Source organism: Sphaeramia orbicularis, chromosome 13 (genome assembly GCF_902148855.1).
Source record: "Sphaeramia orbicularis chromosome 13, fSphaOr1.1, whole genome shotgun sequence".
NCBI lineage: Eukaryota > Metazoa > Chordata > Actinopteri > Kurtiformes > Apogonidae > Sphaeramia > Sphaeramia orbicularis.
The window spans coordinates 12,265,847-12,284,618 of record NC_043969.1 but is presented as its reverse complement, the minus strand read 5'-3'; positions in this window follow the sequence as shown (position 1 = coordinate 12,284,618).

The following is an 18,772-nucleotide window of genomic DNA, read 5'->3' as shown; positions in this document are numbered from 1 at the left end:
TACACAGACGTCATTCCAGACTAAAGGTGAAATATCCCCAGAACAGAAGTGCTGTGTAAAAGGGGCTAAAGCTGTAGAAGTTGTATCAGAATAAATCAGGTATTTTCCTGTGTTTAATTCATTGATCATGAAGATGTTCAAAAAAGCTCACAATAAAGTTGAGGATTATTATATCTATAGATGAGAAAACTGTAGAAAAAGTGTCTTTTTCAGTCAAATATATCAATAACTGAACATAAACCAAGCATTTCCATCCACTGTCATTGAACTCCATGGGTTTTATTGGTGAATCAATGTTGTAGAAGATGACGGTGTTCCCACATTCACTGCGGAGCCTCTGAACGTCCAAATGGGTCATATCTGATGACCATGAAAAGATGACAAACTGCATTTTACACCAATTATTTACATGTATTAATTAGATTAATGGTTCAACAGTAGGGATGGGAATCGAGAACCGGTTCTTTTTGAGAACCGGTTCCCAGTAGCTCAATGCCTTGGAATGGTTTGCCTGCCTGCTTAACGATTCTGCTTATCGATTCCGCCTTCGTTGTGCATGCGCGATGACGTCACGCGTACGCTGCATTGTTTTGGTCAGAACGTAGCTAACATGGCGTTGAGGCAGAAACGGTCTAAAAAGACACCAGGTCCACTGGAACACTGTCAAAGCTTCCATGTCTTCAAAAGGGTGGAATCCCTCCAGTATGCTCAGACATTTGTCCACAGCATATGAATCATTTACAGGAATGTCACGTTTTTGATACGATACTTAGCGACGCTTGTGAATGTAGCAGCAGAGTGAACACCGGGCCGGTTCTGGTGCCGGTGTGGGCAACAAACATCGTACCCAAATACAAGTTTCCGAAGGTAGGGGAAAGGAAATGAAGTGCACAACAACGGAAGACAAGCCGAGTCGAACTGGTTCCATGTAGTGGACATGCGGCAATTGAGGAATTAATTAAGCTTAGTTAGTTACCCCCCCCGAACCTGGCCCGGCATCATCTGTTATTATTATTTGTACATACTGTATATGTTATATTTTCTGTGCGGATGGAAATATAAAAGACAGTTAATGCAAACACAGCTGTTTGTACTCTTTTATTCCCTCACCCGAAGACAATCGTCAAGAGAATTGATAAGGAATTGGATTGATAAGCAATATCGATAATGGAATTGGAATCGTTAAATTCTTAATGATTCCCATCCCTATTCAACAGGTATTAAACAGTTCAGATCAGTAGCTGCTTTTGGTCAGTGATGGATGTTTGGGTCTTCATGGGTTAACACAGAAGAAGTCTTATACTGTGAGGAACTGCTGCTGCAATACATTCCATGCAGAGCTCGTCACATACAAAGTCCCTCAAGCGGTAAATTTTCTAATAATACAATAAGCATGTTTACCTTGAAATAAATACTTAATTATAAAGTTCTCAATGGATCCTTCAGCCTCAGCAGATGAAATGAGACCTCCCATGTACTCGTGCTAATACAGCATCTGTGTTTCTTGTATTTTGGTTACATATTTCCAAGGAATTATTGGAGTCAATTTGCCAAGAATATACTAAATGAATTGGGCATTTTTAGACACAACAAGGAAAATTAAAATCTGAGGAGTAGGAACATGAGTTTATGTGCACTGAGCCGTAGTTTTGGAGCAAGGCACACTGGACTGGAACAGAAGTGTTTTCCTCCTTCCACTTCCACTTCCTCCTCCTTCTCCTCACTAGTGACCTTGTTAACCCAGTAACACTCCACTACCCTCAACACAGGCCGAAGAAATTACAGCTAGTTGCTACGCTGATCCTCGGGGATGATTCCTTTAGTTATGTGGATGGTTGAGACCAGTCTTTAATTTGTACTGGTTGTCGACAGATGGTGGAAAATGATGTTATTTTTCATGTTTTTATTTTTAGTAAAAAAATAAATAAATAAAGTAGATGTATTTCCATTAGAGGGGTTAATCTTTGGAATGGCCTAGAAGATCAATTCAAATAGTCTAAAACAATTACAACTTTTAAAAAGATGTACAAATTAACTACACTGGGTTCCAAAAAAATGTTTTTTGCAAGTTGTCTAGGTTTTTTTCAACTGAATTAGGACCATTTTGCACCGCTAAATCCAAAAATGACATCTGTTTTTCCTCAATCAGGTCAGCTTTTTTTGCTAATTTGATTTTGAAAAATTTGATCTTCTCACAAAATTGATGACATTTTTGTGACTTTATCAGTTGATTTTTTTATATAGTTCTCACCCAAAATAGATTTTAAGAGAAAAAAAAAATCATTTTCTAACAGGATGTATTTAAGTGTTAAAACTGTAGCAGAATACGTCAGGCTTATTTTGCAAGATCTTCTAGTCGAAGCCATTTCATTCACCTGTAATATTAAAAAAAACATTAATCATAAATTTGCAAAAGTAAAATCTTCAGAACTCGTTTATTACAAGAACTATGAAAGAATTTTGTATCATATGATGCGAAAATGCCCATAAATGTAAGCAAAAATGTTAAAAAGCCAATATGTATGTTTTTTTTTTTGTTTTTTTTCAAAATACAACTTGGTTACATTATTTCAGTGTGTGTATAAGTAGTTTTTGAACATTTTGAACACATTACAACAATACCACGCTAATAATGGTAACCGTGATAATTTTGGTCACATTAACCGTGATATGAAATTTTCATATCGTTACATCCCTAATAACACTGGCTTACAAAAAAATGTTTTTTGCAAGTTGTCGAGATTTTTTCAACTGAATTAGGACCATTTTGCACCGCTAAATCCAAAAATGACATCTGTTTTTCTCAATCAGGTCAGGTTTTTTTGCTAATTTGATTTTGAAAAATTTGATCTTCTCACAAAATATAATAATTAATACCAAAATAAGATTGGTAAGCACACTTTATGAAACTTGTGACTTGATTCCTGTTAGGTACAATGGTGTATTCACCGCAGATGTAGCAGAATACGTCAGGCTTATTTTTGCAAGATCTTCTAGTCGGAGCCATTTCATTCACCTGTAATATTAAAAAAAAAATCATTTTTAATTATTAATCATTACTTTGTTTTAGTGTAAATACATGAAAATATTGACATTTACAAAGAGAAAAATCTGGAGTTGTCATTATTTATATGTTATTATGATAGTATTTGACTGGTCTGACCCACTTGAGATTGAATTGGTCTGAATGTGGAACCTGAGTTCTATGCATTTCTTACAACTTTTTTTTTTTTTTGGGGGGGGGGGGGCAAAAATGGGCACTCATTTGACCCCCTAAGTAAATTTTAGCCGTACTCAATATCCGTGTACTTTCAGCTCTTGCCACCTTACGGTTAAGGTACTTTAATGGTCTGTCTGATGTTTGAATAACACTGGGTTACAAAAAAATGTTTTTTGCAAGTTGTCTAGGTTTTTTTCAACTGAATTAGGACCATTTTGCACCGCTAAATCCAAAAATGACATCTGTTTTTCTCAATCAGGTCAGGTTTTTTTGCTAATTTGATTTTGAAAAATTTGATCTTCTCACAAAATTGATGACATTTTTGTGACTTTATCAGTTGATTTTTTTATATAGTTCTCACCCAAAATAGATTTTAAGAGAAAAAAAAAAATCATTTTCTAACAGGATGTATTTAAGTGTTAAAACTGTAGCAGAATACGTCAGGCTTATTTTGCAAGATCTTCTAGTCGAAGCCATTTCATTCACCTGTAATATTAAAAAAAACATTAATCATAAATTTGCAAAAGTAAAATCTTCAGAACTCGTTTATTACAAGAACTATGAAAGAATTTTGTATCATATGATGCGAAAATGCCCATAAATGTAAGCAAAAATGTTAAAAAGCCAATATGTATGTTTTTTTTTTTTGTTTTTTTTCAAAATACAACTTGGTTACATTATTTCAGTGTGTGTATAAGTAGTTTTTGAACATTTTGAACACATTACAACAATACCACGCTAATAATGGTAACCGTGATAATTTTGGTCACATTAACCGTGATATGAAATTTTCATATCGTTACATCCCTAATAACACTGGCTTACAAAAAAATGTTTTTTGCAAGTTGTCGAGATTTTTTCAACTGAATTAGGACCATTTTGCACCGCTAAATCCAAAAATGACATCTGTTTTTCTCAATCAGGTCAGGTTTTTTTGCTAATTTGATTTTGAAAAATTTGATCTTCTCACAAAATATAATAATTAATACCAAAATAAGATTGGTAAGCACACTTTATGAAACTTGTGACTTGATTCCTGTTAGGTACAATGGTGTATTCACCGCAGATGTAGCAGAATACGTCAGGCTTATTTTTGCAAGATCTTCTAGTCAGAGCCATTTCATTCACCTGTAATATTAAAAAAAAATCATTTTTAATTATTAATCATTACTTTGTTTTAGTGTAAATACATGAAAATATTGACATTTACAAAGAGAAAAATCTGGAGTTGTCATTATTTATATGTTATTATGATAGTATTTGACTGGTCTGACCCACTTGAGATTGAATTGGTCTGAATGTGGAACCTGAGTTCTATGCATTTCTTACAACTTTTTTTTTTTTTTTTGGGGGGGGGGGGCAAAAATGGGCACTCATTTGACCCCCTAAGTAAATTTTAGCCGTACTCAATATCCGTGTACTTTCAGCTCTTGCCACCTTACGGTTAAGGTACTTTAATGGTCTGTCTGATGTTTGAATAACACTGGGTTACAAAAAAATGTTTTTTGCAAGTTGTCTAGGTTTTTTTCAACTGAATTAGGACCATTTTGCACCGCTAAATCCAAAAATGACATCTGTTTTTCTCAATCAGGTCAGGTTTTTTTGCTAATTTGATTTGGAAAAATTTGATCTTCTCACAAAATTGATTACATTTTTGCGACTTTATCAGTTGATTTTTTTTATATAGTTTTCACCCAAAATAGGTTTTAAGAGAAAAAAAAAAAAATCATTTTCTAACAGGATGTATTTATTATTTATTATGTATTCACCGCAGATGTAGCAGAATACGTCAGGCTTATTTTTGCAAGATCTTCTAGTCGAAGCCATTTCATTCACCTGTAATATTAAAAAAAAAAACATTAATCATAAATTGGCAAAAGTAAAATCTGTAGAACTTGTTTATTGCAAGAAATATGAAAGAATTTTGTATCATATGATGTGAAAATGCCCATAAATGTAAGCAAAAATGTGAAAAAGCCAATATGTGGCATAGTTCAGAAAGTTGACCTGATTGAGCAAAATGAATGTGATTTTTGGATTCAGCACACCAAAATTATCCTAAATCAGCTCAAAAAACTTAAACAATAAATTTGTTGTTGACCAGTGTTATGTATATTCTTACGGACAGAGGCAGTAAATCCAGGTGTAGATTACTGCACAAAGTGAGAATTTGATTTTCCTTGGTCAGGATATGTACAGTCAGTCCAGCTTGGATTTACAAGGCTGACAATTAATACTGAACAAACAAGAACTCAAACTATGAATTATGAAAGAGCTGCAGCATCTGAAACTGACCACAATGAACATTTGACAGATAAACAGAACCACAGTGCTTCAGTTTCAGCTTCACAGTTTGTCATGTCTTTTATGTATTGGGATTGTCTCTGTCAACTCAACAAATATTTTTTTTTTTGTTTTTTATTACAAAGTTTTTTTTTTTTTTTTAAATTTTAATTTTTTATTAATTACTAGAAATTTCAGGCAACCCCACATGGGGTCCTGATCCCAAGGCTGAAAAACACTGATGAAGTGGAAACGTGGCGTAAGTTTGACAAACTTGCGTTGCTCATCGGAACCTGTAGCTCTTCTGTCCCGATCTACGGATTCAAGCCTCCAGCACAACACCGCATTGACTGGTAGTCAAACTGAAAGTGGCTGCAGGCGAGTTACACACAACAGCCACAGCCAATGAATTATGCTTTTATGGTGATGCTAGTCATTGCCGGGAGATCCTTCCAAAATGATGTGAGGACCATGACAAGCGGGGGATTTTCTGCCTGTGACTCTGAGCCTCAGTGAGTTTCTTCCTCTTTCCTCCAATGACTGGGATTGCAGCTGTTTTCCTTCCTCTTCAGTGTGCCAGCTCAGCTACACAAACTCTTCATACACAAAAAGCTGCAAGATACTCTCCCTAGGTCACAGGTGTCAAACATACGGCCCGTGGGCCAAAACTGGCCCTCCAAACGTTCCGATCCGGCCCGTGTCGCAAAAATGACACTGAAGATATTAACAGTCCAGGGTGTTCAGTTGGTTTGAGTTCAGGAGCCACATTCAGTCCAGTGTGATCTCAAATAAAAGAATAAAATAAACGATGAAATGTAAATCTGAAAATGAAGTATAGTTTTAACAATATTTTAGTAACTTTTTTGCGCATTTTTAGATCAGATCTGTAAGTTGTTAATAATAATCTGACACATGATATTGTAGAAATCATTCCTTTTTCAGATCCAAATTCCAAACTTAAAAATGTTAACAACATCTTGTCTGGTAGAGCGGGTCGTCCAATGACCAAAGGGTTGGGGGTTCAAATCCTGGTTCTGACTATTCACATGTCAAAGTTGTGTGTGTGTGAATGCAAGGAATTGTAAAGCGCTTTGGGCACCATGAAGGTGTAGAAAATGCACAACATAAGTTCAGTCCATTTACCATTTATGAACTCTTGTGAGTGTTGGTAGTTAAATCAGTCAGTGTTAAGTTAACTCAGGCTTCTGAGTTAAAAAGTCAACACTGGCATAGTGTTAAATAACTAAAAACCCCTTTAGCCCTATCAGCCCGCCCATGGGCTGAAAAAAATTGTATTAATATTCATCTACTATAAAAATATAATAAATCAGGACAATGGATGTTTTTTTTCAACTTTTGCTCAAAGTTTAGACCCTAATGAAAATAAAACTACATCAAAAGTGTATTTTAGTGCAAAATTTAATGTTCAAACATGATTTTTAATATTTGTGGGGTGAAATATACGCTATTAAAAATCTCCGACACAAACAATTAATTATGCATATCATCGTCAATCCAGCCGAAAAAAAAAAAAAAAAAACAGGCAAGGATAAAAAATTCTAATTTCTCTTTTAGTTTGTTACAGTTTACTCAGGCATAGTAACAGATACAATATTTTAGACAATGGGAATAGATTCTGTGAGGTCTGTAAATGTCCATAGACACCAAGAACATCCATATGAACCTTATTATTGTGAATTCTTCATTTACTTTGGGTATGTCTTTTTAGGTGTTTTTCCCCTGAAAATATGCTCAGGGTTTAACAGGTTTTAAGGTCTCATGGTCTTGCTGTTTTGTTTTTTCATTTGAACAGTTAAATTATGGGTGAAAAGTGTGTTGTAACGCAAGCGCTATTGAACATGTACCGAGTAAAATATCACTGAAAATCGATTAGTAATGCCTTACACTTACAGCGTTACAGCAAAAAGTAATCCATTACTTTTGTAACACATTACTCCCTACACTTGCTGACACCCCCCACCCCCACCCCTTCCCGACACTGTTGTTCACCCCATTTTCAATCTGCAAGGATCAAGACAATGTCTAGTTTTCCTTCATCCCTTGAGGGTACAATTGTATTAATCAAATAGAATCATATTGATTAAAGACTCAATATAAATTCTGTTTGAACAAGGAACATGTGGCTTCATCAGCTGAAACGGCAATTACTGCGAACTGAGATAAAGCCGATCCGTAGGCTTATTCATGCAAGCGAACGTGCCAGACAATAGTTGTATCAGAGGGAGCCGTCCTTTATTACACGTACAGTCTCTCTTACTCGATGTAAATTCAGCTCTGTTTGCCTTTTCATTAGAGTGGATAAGCTGTTATTTTACTTCTGGCAGTTCGTGTTTAATTTCAGTTAAGCACCATCGCAAGCGCTCAGGTAACTCTTCCACATAACCCGCTGCTTTTCTTCTAACAAGGATAGCTGCTAATTTATCATCACGGTTGTGTTTGGAAGAACTTTTAAGAGCAAACTAATTAGGGGAAATAAATGAGTAACTCCCCTTTATGAAAACACAAGTCAATTTGTCTCTATAAACAATGCAGGGGTTTTGGCTTGTCTTTGAGTGTGAAAAAATTAAGATAAATGATCCCTTAAAGTGCCTTAACACTTTTTCTGCCATTACTTATTTTACACAGAGATCAGTTTGTAGCAAGGTTATATTTAGACCAGGGATTAAAGCAAAATTTTTTCATCTGACTGAAAATTTTCTTCTGGTCAAAATCATTGGCCAGTATTGAAAATGATGCAATACAATACTACTATAGCGTACAAGTTTATATAGTCAAATTTGGCAATACTGTAAAACCCACTGAATGGGAGAGTGTACAGGTGTAGAAGATTAGTAACATGGATAGAAAAAATGTCATGAGTGATATTGGTGGGGGGTCTGGGGGTCCTCCCCCAGAAAATTTTTAAAGCTTCAGGTCAATTTTGGTGCTCCCTGGTTAATTTTAAAGGGTATGAAAACCTTTGAAGCAAGTGAAAATAATAACTAGAAGAAAACCTTACTGCAAAAAATGAGTGAAAAACTTTATTTAACAATTTAGGAACTCCTAAAACATAACTCCAACTCCAACAGCACATGAATTTTGGGGAAAATGTCTGTGTAAATGTAACCCTAACCAACTCATACAGAATTTTCTTGTGGCAAACTACGCACATGCACGCACAAGGCTGCTTCATTTTTTTTGCACCATGATCCAATTGCAGTTCCATCGTCTCCCTTCTCATCAAGCCACGCCCACCTCCATCTATTTTTCACGCATCTCTCAATAGTTACCACTTCAGCACCTTCTTCTACAAACGTGTCCATGATGTCGTATATGCTGGCCAAAATAATCTGTACGTCGTCAAACCTGCGTCCACAACCCCCCCCCCCAATATCATGTTCTCTTTTGATTGGAAGAAATTACGTCAACTGAAACAGAAATTATATTCCGTTCCAGATATTCTCTGAGGGTATTTAAAATACAGTGGCTTTGCAAATACCTAGGGTGTTACTCATTCATTCAGTTTTATCTTCGTACTGTACCACACAGATAGAAGTAAGATGCTAAACGGGTCAAAATAAAGCACTTATGCAGTCGGGCGCGTAACCGCGTGAGGCCGCGGCGCGCACAGCCGCACGCACGGGAAGGGAACATACGCACAAACACAAACACACACACTAGTCATATACCGGCAAGAGGAGATAAGCTATGAACCCAAACATGAAAATCCATGTAGATCAGTTCTGTCTTCTTCCCTTTTCGCTGTGGTTCTTTCATAATGAAAGCTACTTGTTAGCACTAAACTAAAGTTAGCATCTGGAGGCTGAACTTCGGTAAAGCTGAACTTGTCCATGTGTTTCTGAGGCACAGAATGAGCAGCGTTTCCTTCCACAGATAAATAGTCATCAGCCTGTCCTCCCGACATAAAAATAAAGAAGTCATCTTATTATCATCACTGTTAAACCTATCAGCCCCCTGTGCGTGGCGTGCCTGTGTTAAACACCTGCAGATTCAGGACAGGATCGACTGGACTCCGCTGAACACGTGGGGAAGTTACTTCAATATGACTTTTTCCCCCCCCTCAATTTTTCCATTTGACGGAAAATTCGTCGTGGTGACGGAGAACTTTAATCCCTGATTTAGACCTGTAACAGTGCACGTACTGAACTGAACCGTTTCGGTACGCACCTGTTGGGTTTAGTACACAGCTGTACCGAAACAGCACAGTATGATGAGGAAAAGAAAAAGGAAGGAAAGACGTCGTTCGATGCGGAACTTTAAATCTGCGCAAGTTTCACATGGACGTATGGAAGGAGCGCACATTGATCCGAAATATGAAATAGCAGCTGATATAAGGTTAAAAAAAACAAAACAAAAACAGCAAATATGATGTGAACCTGGAAGGAAGACTCTGAAGACCCTCCTCCATCGATACAGTCCAGTTTGGGATCACATCAGGTCTCGGTGAAAGACAACAACTCTCTCTCTCTCTCTCTCTATCACGCACGCTGTATAATAGAGGAATAAATAGAACGTTGAAAGTATGTAAAGTTTCACTTTCGTTTCACGCCAGCGTTCGTTACGTTAGTTATGGACCGCACCCCCAGGTATATAACTGCACGGCCCCCCTACCCCCCCGGCTTCAATCAAAAAAAAAAAAAAAAAAAAAAAAGTAAAAATAAAAATCCCCTGTGCACACGACACACACAAATAGACAAATTGTCCTAAACAGTTTGTTCTCTGTCCTAAAATAAATAATTTGGTTAATTTTTTGTTGTCAGTGTTTCTCTTCAGTTTGTTTTAACAGAATACCAGTTTGTCCTCTTGTTAATGTTGCACTTCATGTGGATTTTTTTTTTTTTTTTTTTTGTATTTTTATGCACAATATGAACTGACAGAACTGTGATTAGATTTTTGTTGTTTGTTCAAAACTACCTGTCAGAGAAAAGTGCAATACTAATGTTTAAAATACATTTAGTAATATTAATAATTTATTTTATTTTCTATTTGATTTATAGCAGCGGAATTAAATTATTCTATTGTCTCCGAAAATTGGGGGAAAAATATTCAAAAATTCATAAATGTATTAAAGACATTTTGAGGGGTTTTCTTTCTTCCTGTACCGAACCAAAAAAAACAAACAAACAAACAAACAAAAAAAAAAAAAACGTGGCTTTGAAAACCAAAAACGTACCGAACCGAAAATTTTGTGTACCGTTACAGGCCTAGTTATAATAGTTTTGGATTTTTCATCATAGTTTAGTTTTATTTAATTTGGATTTTTTTTTCTAATTCATTTAGTTATAATTAGTTTTTAGAGCAGGTTTGCTAGTTTTTATTAGTTTTCTTTTGCTTTTTCTAAATACTTATTTTTAATATTAGTTGTAGTGTTTTCATATCCTCGCCGTCGTATTCAAATTAATCCCAGACAGGACTCTGCTGCTTTCTTCTGACTGTAGTCTCCATGTTTCCAAGTAGAATGGGGACGACAAACCGACTCTAAAGGACAACTGACGAGAAGTGACGGACCGTGAAGTACCGTATGGTGTCGTCAGCTAAAATTGCTCGAGGGAAATAAATCGATTTCATATCAATCCGACATTACCAAAGACGAAAATGAAGGGAATTTTAGCCATAATTTTTATCAGTTTTAAAGCACACAATAGAGTTTCAGTTAGTTATCTTTTTTTTTTTTTCCTTTTAATTATAGTTTTTATTTATTTCAGTTCACAAAAATGTTTTTTCAATTCTAATTTTCGTCACTTTGTTAGTTTTTATTAACGATAATAACCTTGGTTTGTAGAGGCTGAATTTTTTCTGGTTTTGTAGTTTCCCTCAATCACATCAGACAAAAAGAAAATGCTCCGTTTTCATTCATGTTTGTATTTTTACATCATTAACATCTGCCGAGAGCGAATTAGTGACATTAGCATTAAACAGCGTAACAAATCCGCCTCAATAATAAACCAATAAACATAACCAACAAACTCATGTAAATTGGGTCCACATTATATATTATGCATGTAACATCTGAATGCTTTTTTTTTTTTTTTTTCCCTTTTTTCCTTCATCCACGGTGCCTCTAGAAATCAAGTCAATCATGTATGAAGACCCTTTGATCCTGTGATACATTCCAAGCACATACATATGTATATATTTTATGTTTTTTATCTATAGGGGATTACACACATTTATGCACAAATATTCATATACCACGTTTAAGAACAGCGTGATAACATCCGCTTCTAAATGCAGCTTGTAAATCCCGCTGTGTATAAATTGCATTTTTTTCTGACGTGCAAACAGGTGGCAAAAAAAAAAAAAAAAAAAAAAAAAAAAAGCGTAGTGTGTCATTTACACTTTTTTTTTGCTTGGGAAGTCAGGTTTGTTTGGGGGAGATATGAATGTGTAATCGAACTCTGATGTGAATCAATGAAGTGAACTCTGGTTCCCCTAAAAATGCAGGTCTTGATGAATGAATGAATGAATGAATGAATGGTTTATTTTTGGTTTGTACAGTAATCACTGCACACAGTACAACCACAATAAACACAAAAATAGGACCAATGGCCCTGTAGCTTACCGGCCAAATTAAAAGCTTTGGGAAATGTATCCAGATGTCATTCATAACACTGGGTTACAAAAAAATGTTTTTTGCAAGTTGTCTAGGTTTTTTCAACTGAATTAGCACCATTTTGCACTGCTAAATCCAAAAATGACATCTGTTTTTCTCAATCAGGTCTAATTTGATTTTGAAAAATTTGATCTTCTCACAAAATATAATAATTAATACCAAAATAAGATTGGTAAGCACACTTCATGAAACTTGTGACTTGATTCCTGTTAGGTACAATGGTGTATTCACCGCAGATGTATCAGAATACGTCAGGCTTATTTTTGCAAGATCTTCTAGTCGAAGCCATTTCATTCACCTGTAATATTAAAAAAAAAAACATTAATCATAAATTGGCAAAAGTAAAATCTTCAGAACTCGTTTATTGCAAGAAATATGAAAGAATTTTGTATCATATGATGTGAAAATGCCCATAAACGTAAGCAAAAATGTTAAAAAGCCAATATGTAGCATAGTTCAGAAAATTGACCTGATTGAGCAAAATGAATGTGATTTTTGGATTCAGCACACCAAAATTATCCTAAATCAGCTCAAAAAACTTCAACAATAAATTTGTTGTTGACCAGTGTTATCACCCAGTTCTGTGTATTTATTATATTGCAGAAATAGCCCATGTTTTGGTCATATTCCAATCAGATCTGTAAAAAATTCAAATTCCAACTTGATATCATTGATACTGATTTAACGGAACAATCCACTTCCTATCTGTTATAATGGGAAAATTTTTGAAAGTCGCACCAAATCCAGAATCAGATCCGGATCCAAATAATTTCAGTATCTTGTGTTGACATCATCATACAGAAGCTGTATACCAAGTTTGAAGTCAATCAGAATTGTAGTTTCAGAAAAGAAGAAGACGATTGAAATGTTTTCCCCATAAGAGCCCATGTGAAATTTTCCATAAGTTCCCGGATCCAGAAGAAGATCCTGATCAGCATGTGGACATTATGTTTTGGTCATCTCCCCATCAGGGCTGGACTGTAGAAATTTACACTGGATATTATTTATATTTACTGAGTTATTGCATCGATCCACTTCCTATCTGTTATAATAGGAAAATTATTCAAAGTCGCACCAAATCCAGAATCAGATCCGGATCCAAATAATTTCACTAACTTGTGTTGACATCATCACAAAGAAGCTGTATACCAAGTTTGAAGTCAATCGGAATTGTAGTTTCAGAGAAGACGATTGATATTTTTGTAACGGACGACATACGACGCCGACGACAGACACAGATGTTCATAAAAACTCGGATTAAAATTGAGGGTAATTGTATCAAAAACCAAGAAAATTGAAGAAAAAGTGACTTTTTCAGCAAAAATATCAATAACTGAACCTAAAAACAAGTGTCTTCATCCGCTGTTGTTGATCCAACTCCATGGGTTTTACTGGTGAGTCAATGTTGTAGAAGATGACAGTGTTTCCACGGTAACTACGGAGCCTCTGAACGTCCAAATGGGTCATATCTGATGACCATGAAAAGATGACAAACTGTATTTTACACCAATTATTTACATGAATTGATAGGATTATTTGGTAAACATGTATGTTGAGCAGCATTATGTAATAAATTCCCATTATGTAATAAAAGTTCAAAATGTAATAAGAATGTCACGTCATCTTGTAATAAAGCTGCATTATGTAATAAACTACGTCAACGCATTATGTAGTAAATTTTCTCACATTATGTAGTAAGTTATTACAATTTGAGAAATTTATAACAAAACGCACTTGACACATTTTTATTTTCAGGAAAATGTAATGCGCTAAATTAATCTTTAAACTGTGTGGTTAAAGTTCTGATTCCATTACCTGTAGCTCCTGGGACTAATTTCTTCTAAATCGCTCTGAAATTATATTAATTTGGATTGTTATTACATCATGAACCATGTTATTACATTTTTTTTTTTAATAAAAATGTGTCAAGTGCATTTTGTAATAAATTTCTCAAATTATAACTTACTACATAATGTGAAAAAATGTACTATAAGATGCGTTGACGTAGTTTATTAAAAAATGCATCAGTTTATTACATAATGCAGCTTTATTCCAAGATGACGTGACATTCTTATTACATTTTAAACTTTTATTACATAATGGGAATTTATTACATAATGCGGCTGAACAAGGTATTAAATATTTTATATCAGTAGGTGATTTTTGTCGCTTGTGGATGTTTGGGTCTTTATGGGTTAATTCACATCATTTTAATACTCATCTAAACCATTCAGTGACTGTTGTTAAATATGGACGAACCATTGTTGTTATGGACTCTGAAACAAGATTAAAATAAAATAAAAAAAAAAACAACAACAACTCCAAATTCAAAATTAAACACATTTCAGATAAAACATTGGTCTTATCCACTGTTTTAACACTGGATAAGATGGACTCTATGTTATCGAGATAAGGAGCTAAATGGTACTTGTATCCACTAAGGCCATGTATACATGTAACCGGGTATTTATAGAAACAGATATCCCCCTCACCTCTGTTTTCAGTAAGAACATAACACACACACATCATTTTCACATCAGTTTTCACCTTTATGAACCTGTATAAATACACCTTAGAGCACAATCATGTGGTCGGGGTTATTATAGGCGAAGATCGCACACATGATGTTGATGCATTTTTTTGTTGCGTACAGTGACGTTCAGGAACCTAAAGCTCTGTTTCCCCCTGCACACATGCAAGAATGAAAAGTTTTCCAAAATCTCAACTTTGGCCACAGTTTTCAGAAATAATCCTTTTCTGTGACGTAAACTGGATTTTTCATCCTGGAAAAATTCAAAATCTTAACAAGTGTATTTTTTTCATTTCTAGTCCAAATATTTCATTACACTTAAAATAAGACATAAGACATGTAAGAACGTATTTTTAGACGATAGATCTTAAAAATCTTATTACAAGAAGTCTTACCAAGATCATTTCACTTGTTCCACTGGCAGATTTTTTGCTTGAATTAAGCAAAAAAAAAAAAAAAGAAAGTTGAATCAAGTAAAAAAAATATCTTGAATTAAGCAAAAAAAAAAAAAAAATGAATTAAGCAAAAAAAAAAAATTTTGACTCAAGCAAAAAATAATCTTGAATTAAGAAAAAAATGTCTTGAATTAAGCCCCCCCCAAAAAAATCTTGAATAAAGCAACAAATCTTGAATTAAGCAAAAAAAAAAAAAAAAAAAAAAAAAAAAAAAATTGAATTAAGAAAAAAAAAATCATGAATTAAGCAAACTAATAATAATAATAATAATAATAATAATAATAATCAAGCAACAAAAATGTTAAATTAAGAAAGAAAAAAGGCTTGGATTAAGCAAAAAAAAAAAAAAAAAAAATCTTGAATCAAGCAAAAAAAGAAAAAAAAAAAAGAATCAAGCAAAAAAAAATATCTTGACTTCAGCAAAAATGTCTTGAATTAAGAAAAAAAAAAAATCTTGAATTAGGCAAAATAAAAAAATCTTGAATTAAGCAAAAACATTTCTTGAAGTAAGCAAAAAAATGAATCAAGCAAAAACATCTTGAATTAAGAAAAAAAAAATGTCTTGAATTAAGCAAAAAAAAAAAAAATCTTGAATTAAGTAAAAAAAAATAAAATAAAATCTTGAATTAAGCAAAAAAAACTCATGCAAAAAAATCTTGAATTAAAAAAAAAAAGTCTTGAATTAAGCCAAAAAAAAAAAAAAAAAATCTGCAAAATGCATTTTTGAGAACTTATGCCTTTTTTTCCCGGATAACCAGGCCTGTGTATCCATGGCACCAGATACTCACCTTATCAGTAATTGAAATAATCGTATGTGTGTGTGTTGGGGTTATTTTGCACTGTAACATAGACAGGGGTTGAGGAGGATTTCAATATGAGGAGGTGGAGGTGAGCGATTGAAGCCCTTCCTATCTACTTTAAATGCCCCTTAGAGCGGCAGCAGATTCAGACAGATCAGATTTCTAAATAAACCAATAGTGGTTTTATAATCCCTGTACTGTTGCTGAGAAATGGCACCTTTCCAATCTGGCAGAATGCCTGTGTTAGATGTGAGATAAAGGACGAGCACAAACATATACACGCTCACAAGTGGTGAAACGTCCATGTATGGGAAGCAGAGTACCTTACTGAGCGCTCATCAGAAGTTTGACAGGTTAGCTATGGTCATTAACAACAATGTGTCCAAAAAACATTAAATCCATTCCATCCACTGATGCTATCGCTGTGATAAAACCGCTCCCGTGAACACAAATTCCACAGCACCGTGTTGTTATTTAGAAGATGACAGAGCTGCATTATGATGCTGTAAATCATGTGTCTCCTCAGGAAGGATTCCATCTCTGGGTACGAAAAGAGTCGAAAACTGTGATTTCCCAACCAATACTTTCATCTCAAATATTAATTAAATGTCATCTCAGCCAAGTGATGTTTCACACAGATGTTTCGCTGTGGGATAATGATGCAACGGTACGCACTTGGAATTTTTCTCTTTCAAAGCTTGATTTAAGGCAGGGGTGTCAAACATGCGGCCCGCCGAAGGATCCAGTTCGGCCCCTGGGATGTTTTTGCCAAGTGCAAAAATTCCACAGTCTTGAATTGAATTAAGCAAAAAAAAAAAAAAAAAATTAGCTTGAATTAAGGAGAAAATCTTCAATTTAGCCAAAAAAAAAAAAAAAAAAAAACTTCAATTAAGAAAAAAATCTTCAGTTAAGCCAAAAAAATCTCAAATTTAGCAAAAAAAAGCTTGAATTAAGGGAAAAAACTCTTATCCTAATCCTAAATCTAAACCTAACTTTAAACCTAAATCTAAACCTAGCCATAAATCTAAATCTAAACCTAACCCTAACCCTTATGATGCGTACAGATAACACACCAATAAAAAGCGGTGTGTATGACGTGTATATTTACGCAATTCACGATATCCCGTTGGAATATTCCTGTTTTTCACTAGGATAGTATTATAATTAGGAGTGGGCAAGTTAACGCGTTATTACCGCGTTAACGCATTCATTAAATAACGCCGACAATTTTTTTATCTCACGTTAACGCCGTTTTATTATTGTTCTGCCTTTCAAGGAAGTCTTAGTTGATTTATACATACGGACTCTTATTTTGAAACTCATGCTTTTATTTTGCCGGTCCACACACCGGTGCTGTGTGTATGTGCAGCTGAGAGGAGAAAACTGGCAAACTTTACAAATAATGCTGACGTTTCAGCTAATTCGTTTATGCAAGCAGTCGGAGATGGGTTGTTAATTCTTTATGCAGGCTCATGCGAAGTTTATATAAATTCATTGGTTGTGTTTAAGTATAATATGTCAGCCTTTGAACTAACCTTTACTCATTTACGATGTGAATGTTGTATTAGCAGTCATTTTATCTCAATGCTAACTTGAATGGGAAAATCCATAGACACGCTAACAATTAGCATTTACAGGTTAATTAAAGATTTACAACGTCTTTTTATTCAGCAACAAAGGCTCACATCAGAGATATTTGATACTATTCATTCTTACAACAACTGAACATAAAATACTCACAGGCAAACATTTTTGGGGCCATACAAACAGAGTGAAAGAAACATGTCTGTTAGTTCTATGTCCGAACTAACTACGGTAACACGGAAAGGACAAAACATATGTTAGTGCAACTTATTCTGACCACTTCAGGGCCCCTTTTGCTTGCTTTGAACAACTGAACATCACACATTAATGGGCTTATTAGTATTAGTACTGATTAGTGGGCTTAAGACTCCTGTCAGTCACTCACAACTGTAAATCCACTGGTGGGGACATAAACATGTGTAAAAGTAGTGTTTTTTTCCATGGACATTTTCATTTTAAATGTCTTCAGATGGTGGGGTTGAGAAGGACACAGTTGTTTGGAAGCACTGAAGTGCAATTATTTTTATCACCGAAGTACTTCCAGTCTGGAATATCACTGAAAGGCAATACATGCTGTTGATGCGTCGCCCCCCCCCCAACAACTATGCGATTAATCGCGATTAATCGCAGAAAGCCATGTGATTAATCGCGATTAAAAATTTTAATCGCTGCCCGCCACTAATTATAATAAAAGGCTATAATAAATATAATAATATTATAATAAAAGGCTGTATCTTTACATAGGAAAGGTTAGATACAAAAAGTAAAAGTTAGCTTTAAATCAGGGCTGTCCAAACTTTTTTTCAAGAGGGCCAGATCTGATAATGTGGACATTGCCAGGGGCCAGTGGTCCCTTCAGACATTTTTTAAACAGTAAAAATTACATATAAAAGCACTGTTCTACAACAATTTTATTTTCATCGCCACAATATAATTTTTTAAAATGACAATGTAACCAAATCTAAGCCACTCAGGTGTGAAGAAATTAAAAAAAAAAACAAAAACAAAAACAAAACATTTCTGCCTTCCTTTCACATCTGGAGTCAGATAACATAGAACAAACTGTCTGGAGTATCTTGAACGTCCAAGCTGATAAAAATCTTAACCCCACATTCATTTTAAACATGACTTATATGAGTAATCATTACTCATATATTACTCAGTAATGCAAAGCCTGTTATAATTTCAGATGAAAACATATGACTCCTACTCTTGTCTTTCACAAAATCATTCAGAAAGTAATAGTTGTGTCACATCTACACTGAA